General features: G+C 41.0%; 1 protein-coding gene across 2 annotated transcripts in view; it reads left to right on the top strand.

Annotated features, from left to right (window-relative positions):
- The first annotated feature begins 3979 nt into the window (after positions 1-3979).
- Positions 3980-6000, top strand: part of LOC110497940 (regulator of G-protein signaling 6) — a 65840-nt gene continuing 63819 nt past the window's right edge. The window contains exon 1 of one of the 2 annotated variants that reach the window (XM_036954887.1): positions 3980-4311. The gene's annotated coding sequence lies outside the window, so the exon portion shown is untranslated. Of the gene's footprint in view, positions 4331-6000 lie in introns of both variants that reach the window. The other variant, XM_036954886.1, reaches the window with a different exon arrangement.

Below are 6000 nucleotides of genomic sequence, written 5' to 3'. Positions count from 1 at the left end.
TGGGTAAATGGCGTTTACTTGCGTTTACCCTCCGCTAGGCCTACCCCACTGGCAGTAGCCTATCCTCTCAGCTGAGGCAATTCTACACACAGGAACATATGCAGAACAGGTAGCCTACATTCACTATAGACCTCATACTTAGTTGAATCAAAACATGTTTGTTGTGCATAATTCATGAGTTAATGCTTGAAGTCTATACAGACCATGTGATATAAAACACTACTTTTCTTTCCTTACTTTAATAGCATTTATGACAGTGTTATTTGTCATTACTAAGCATTTAAACAATGGAATTAGAACATTGAACCTAAACCCTGTGTGTATCTTGGAGATCTCTGAAAATGCACTGTAACTGTAACTAACTATGCCTACGTAACATTTCATTATGTTCTGCCGTGACAACAGTCCTCAAATCCAAAATAATGTAGTCCTATGCCGAATGCTTCTAACAGAAATAGTCAACTATAGGCCTACTGTCATTAATGTACTTGTTGGATGGATTGGATGCACGTTGGTGTCTAGTTGTCTAGTGATATTGTTGACCGTCATCAGCTGATCCAGGAAATAAAACAAATATTTATAGAAAATAATAAAGGTAAATAAATGGTCTAGTAATTCTGGCCACGGACGGCATGGAGAACACCAGCACCCGTGTGCACCTGAAAAACAAAGCAATGATCGCTCTAAACAGCTGACCGACAAAAAGTAAACAATGGTAAATCAACGGATAGATCTAATGCTTTGGGATAAAGGCTATTTTAATCAAGGACGCATGGCAAACAAATGGAGGAAGTACAAGATAAAATGAATTCTCAAATAAGCACAGCTGAGGCAGACATTCAGCCCTACTGAGTGGTGTAGTCTTAGATATGAGCCAATAAATGATGTAAACCATGACAGGGAGGTGGGGGTGTTCATTTCATTTGGAAGCTTTTATTTTCATATTTACCACTGTAAAACAGCTACCACTGTATTTTAAACAAATAGAAGAATGGTTAAATTAGCATTATATATATTTTTTTTTTGGGGGGGGGGGTTAAATTGAACCTTTATTTAACGAGGCAAGTCAGTTAAGAACAAATTGTTATTTACAATGACGGCTTACCCCGGCCAAACCCACCGCTCTATGGGACTCCCAATCACGGCCGGATGTGATGCAGCCTGGAATCAAACCTGAAATGCAGTGCCTTAGACCGCTGTGCCACCCGGGACCCCCCAATATTGTACTTTTGTTGCATTAAGGGGAGCTAACATCTCATTCAGGGGAGCTGAGCTCTCATTCCCCCGTAATTCGTACCCTGCTTGCCAGTCCAGTGGCAGCCTCAGAAGGTGGGCGGTAGCCTGTGTTATTTTGTGATTAATAGTGAGCTGCTGTTTTTCCACTGACAGACCATTACACAACAGCCTAACTGAGGCTACAGCATGTCGCACCCAGCCAGATTCAACATGAGAGAGGAAGAGAGAGGAGGGGGTTTTAGGTGATGCCTTGGCATTGAAGGTGTTTTATACAGGGAGGTTATTTGTTGATATAGTTGTAACATTGCTGACCCTGCAGCTGCCTTGAACCAGGTCTTTCTTGCAAAAACTTGGAAAAATGAAGATTAAATAGAAAAATCAAAAGCTTAAAGGACCATGTTTTTCCAAGTATGTTTTCCCTGCTGAGTTCAGAGTTGCTGACTTCTCCAGATGTTCTCTCTAGGTCCTAGGACATGATTTAGAACATATGCATGCTGTGGTGTACATAGATAAGAACCTGTCCCAGTTGACTGATCCAGTTGAATAATGCAGTGAGGCCCAGAGAGGAGCAGAGGTGATGGGGGATGTCAGATGTGGTGATCTCGTGGTTAATATATCACCAGGGAAGAACTGTGGCGAATGTCTCCTCAATAATTCAGCATGAATGCAGATGAAGCCTGGCTCCTTTAAAGCGGATTAGAATGAGACCTCCTTCTCTGCTTGTTAATGATGCAGAGCCTAGATTGTCTTAATGGTACATTTGGCTGATGTAAGTGGGAGATGTTACAGTAACAGCTTTGCAGGTCACGGACATAATGCAATACTGTACGGTGTGGGGCGTGGGGGATTATCATATTGTCATATTACTGTGGTTTATGTTTTACTGTAAGCACCAACAAAGGGTATTGTTAATACATCTCAGCCATAATGGGGGAGGGTAGTAATAGTATATGGTTAACAGTACTATATGAGAAGGTTCAATGGAAGCACTCTGGGGTTACTTTTCTTTGTACATTTAATAATAGACGTGACATACGTAGTCTGACGTCTGACTTTCCTATTCAGCTCTGACATGGTTTGCTTGTGTTTCTGTGAGCTTGTTTTTTACACAATTCGATGTTGAATGATGATTTGCATCCAAAGTAGAAATGCTCCCTTTGACGCAGTTCATCTGATAGAAGCAGAAGGTAAGCTGCATGTTTCTGAGGTGTCCTTGGTTTCAGTCGCAGCATGTGGGCTGCTCGGCTACAAGAGAAGGTGTTACGGAGGAATGACAGGGAAGGAATTAGAGTAGACAACAAGGATATATGCCGCAATACAGGCCCTTGTGCTCTGTTTGAGTTTATATATGTAGACGGTTAACTGGTTCTGTGAAAAGTATTTGTGTGTGTGTGTGTGTGTGTGCATGTGCATGTGTATGTGTGTGCATGTGCACGTGTGTGTGTGAGTGAGTGTGTTTGTATGTATTCATAAATTGGCCAGGCAAAGATTTTCTGGGAGAATATTCATTGGGGGAATTTGGATCTCATTTATAAGAGAAAAAAAAGCTTCCGCCATTTTGGTTTACCATTTAAGCTTGGATGTTCCTAGAGTGTTAAAGAGAGAGGAGAAGACAGTGAGAGAGAGAGAGCGGGAGGGCAAGGGAAAGAGATTATCGTCTCTTGCCATCCTGGAACAAGCACATTTTTAGTTGGAATATGTTTCTATAGCATGTTGATGAGAATTACAGAATAACTACAGTACAGTTTGTCAGTTCATTAAGTGGGTGCAGTCTTAGATATGACCATTTAAAACCCAGTAGCCTTCGACTTGCACATTCATTTATTTATGTGCAGCCTGTAGAATATGGGCTTTCAATGAAATGTTAATGAAACCGTGGATTAACAAGCTACACATTTAATCATCTCTCCATTATTTCAAATTCATCCTATACCATCAAAGTGTAACTTGGCCTTCATTATGATTTCATGGTCCTCTTAATGGAATGATTCTTATTTTCAGCATCAGTGGCCTCAAAGACTAGATGTAATATAGTACATGTAAATCTGTGACACTCAAATTAGTATGATATGGTATGGTTACATAAGACAGAAGATTACTTTTAAAAAATTAAAAGGTGTGAGGTTGCTCAGGGTTGATGAGTAGGCGTTTAACTCGAACGTCTAGCAACCCAAACGTTGCGTGTTTTAATCACATCACGGACAACTTTAACATTTTAGCTAATTAGCAACTTTACAACTACTTTTGAGCTACTTTGCAACTACTTAGCATGTTAGCTAACCTTTCCCCTAACTCTAACCTTAACCCCTAACTCCTAACCCTAACTTTAACCCTAACATAAACCCCTAACCCTAGCCTTAACCCGTAGCCCGAACCTTAACCCTTAACCCTAAGCCCTAGCCTAGCTAACATAAGCCACCTAGCCACCTATTATATAAATTGTAATTCGTAACATATCATACGAAATGGATGATGGACATCCACAAATGAATACATACCATACAAAACGTAACATATTATAAAACAGATTTACATTTACTATGTTACGTCTACCCCTGAGTCCAGGTTCTGTGTACAGCTCTCTCTGCCCTGCTTTCCTGCTCTGCTACCCAGCATCCAAAGCTCTCCATCTCATATCCTCTCTTCCAACCCATCTCTCACTCACCCTTTCTCTGCGCTATCTGTCTTTCGCTCCTCCCTCTTTTTTTTCTCTTTATCTTCTCTCTAATTCCCGTTTACCTCCCCCTTTCCCAACTCAATCTGCCTCTCGCTCTCTCTCCCTCACACAGACAGACAGAAAAACACACAGACAGACAGACAGAGAGGAGAGGGGAGCGCACATGTGAGTCGAGGACCTCCCTAACCGCTCAGCTCCACTCCGTATTCCCTCCCATGGCAGACAGAAAACTGGAGAAGAGGAGGAATAGAGGAATACTGCAGTGACCAACCAGCTGCTCTCTCTCTCGCCGCTCCACTGCTTTCTTTTTAAAATTATTTCTCCCCCCGTGCCAATTATACCATGAACCTGCCTGCTGCTTGTTCCTAAGGACAGCAAAACAGGGAGCAGTGGACAAGGTATTCTTTTGTTGCTAAGGTAATGAATGCTTCATTAGTTGGGAGATATCAGGAGCATTGTATTGGCTGGCTGGTGTGAGTGAAGAGGATTGGCTCTGGATGATCCACTGCATGTCTGTTTTGTGCCTGTTGTACATAAACTTTTCACAGCTCAGAGTATCCTGTTGAGGCTATGGAATTAGATGGTGACTGTCAGTGCATGTATGTCAGTGCCTGTGTTCCATGCCTGTGTTCCATCCATGTTAACGCTAACGCAGACACTATCTACAGGACTGATGTTCTGTGACGTTAGATTTGCGTGCTTTGGAAATGAAGTTGTTCCCATGAATAATAGGTTGCAGCAGTTCATAGCAAGGAGCCATTGCAGGTCTTCATCTATTCACATAGGAATATATTGTCTTGTAGGTGTCATATACTTCATACGGAATGTCTGAATGGTTGGAGAAATTGATAAAGGGAGAGGATGTTAACTTAGTTCAGGAACTCCTGGTTACTTAGACATTCTGCTAATCAATGCAGGCTGCAAACAGCTCCTCAATCCATCATCATGGTGGCAATAACAACATTGGATAAAAAGGGGATAATGTGCATGATTACTGCTTCCTGCTCTATAGGATAATGCTCTTCGTGTGTTCAACAGTTGAAATAAATCATGACTATGAAAGACTCAAAGCAACCTTGAATGTCTAGTGCTGAGCAGCTAGTGGCTTATTGGATGTATTCAATCTCAATCCGATCCTCTAACCATTATAGTCTATGTTTGTTATGGATTACAATGCATCAGGTGGCCACACTTCAAGAAACAATAATTGTACTGAAACTCACTTAAGGAAAAATGTTGTTTTACTGATTTATACTATGTATGAAACTTTCATTTCATGCAATTTTGTACAGAATGTGCCATGATGCTCTCTCACTGCTGTTTCAGAATGCAGAGTTTCACAGCTCCTCCTTTCAGGACAACCATAATATCCTACGAGACTTTCTTGTAGTGGAACACAAACAGTTATTAAAATAAATATGATAAGGCTTTTTTTATAAAACTATTCTTGGAAGCTTTATCGTCCCTCTCTGTTCTACATACTCCAAAAATATGAATGTGTCAAATGATGTAATCCTCTCTCTTTCTCTGCCTGACACATGATTACAAATGCTTACTCCAATCTGATACACATTATTACTCAACTGGAGAGGAATATGATTGTAGCCTTGTGAACTTAGATTATGAAAATCCTTAGTTAAGCAGAATTAATTATCCTGTAAAGAGGGAGAGAGGGAGAGAGCGAGGGAGTGAGAGAGAGAGAGAGAAACAGAGAGAGATGTAGTGGGATAGATATTGAATGGAGGTCATGTATAATCCCTTACGGTAGCTTTTTAAGCCGTACGTGAGTACACAGGACTGGCAAGTCTGATGAAAGCACACTATGTGGCTAATGTTGTCTTAGCTGTGCAAATGGTCAAGGTTTTAACCATAGTAGCCTAATGAATTCAATAACAGGCTTATTGCACATTACCTATGCCCAACACACTATGTACCTATTATAATTATTGTTTACAGTCTCTGACTCACCAATGTCCTGAACACCACTGAGTATCTATACCTTATCAGCAGAAGGCTGTACGATGCCTGATTATACATGACTGTCGCCAGGACATTTTGCCACTTTCACTCACAGGCCTGACATTTTT

Source organism: Oncorhynchus mykiss, chromosome 19 (assembly GCF_013265735.2).
Source record: "Oncorhynchus mykiss isolate Arlee chromosome 19, USDA_OmykA_1.1, whole genome shotgun sequence".
Classification (NCBI taxonomy): domain Eukaryota; kingdom Metazoa; phylum Chordata; class Actinopteri; order Salmoniformes; family Salmonidae; genus Oncorhynchus; species Oncorhynchus mykiss.
This window is presented reverse-complemented; position numbering and strand designations above follow the sequence as displayed.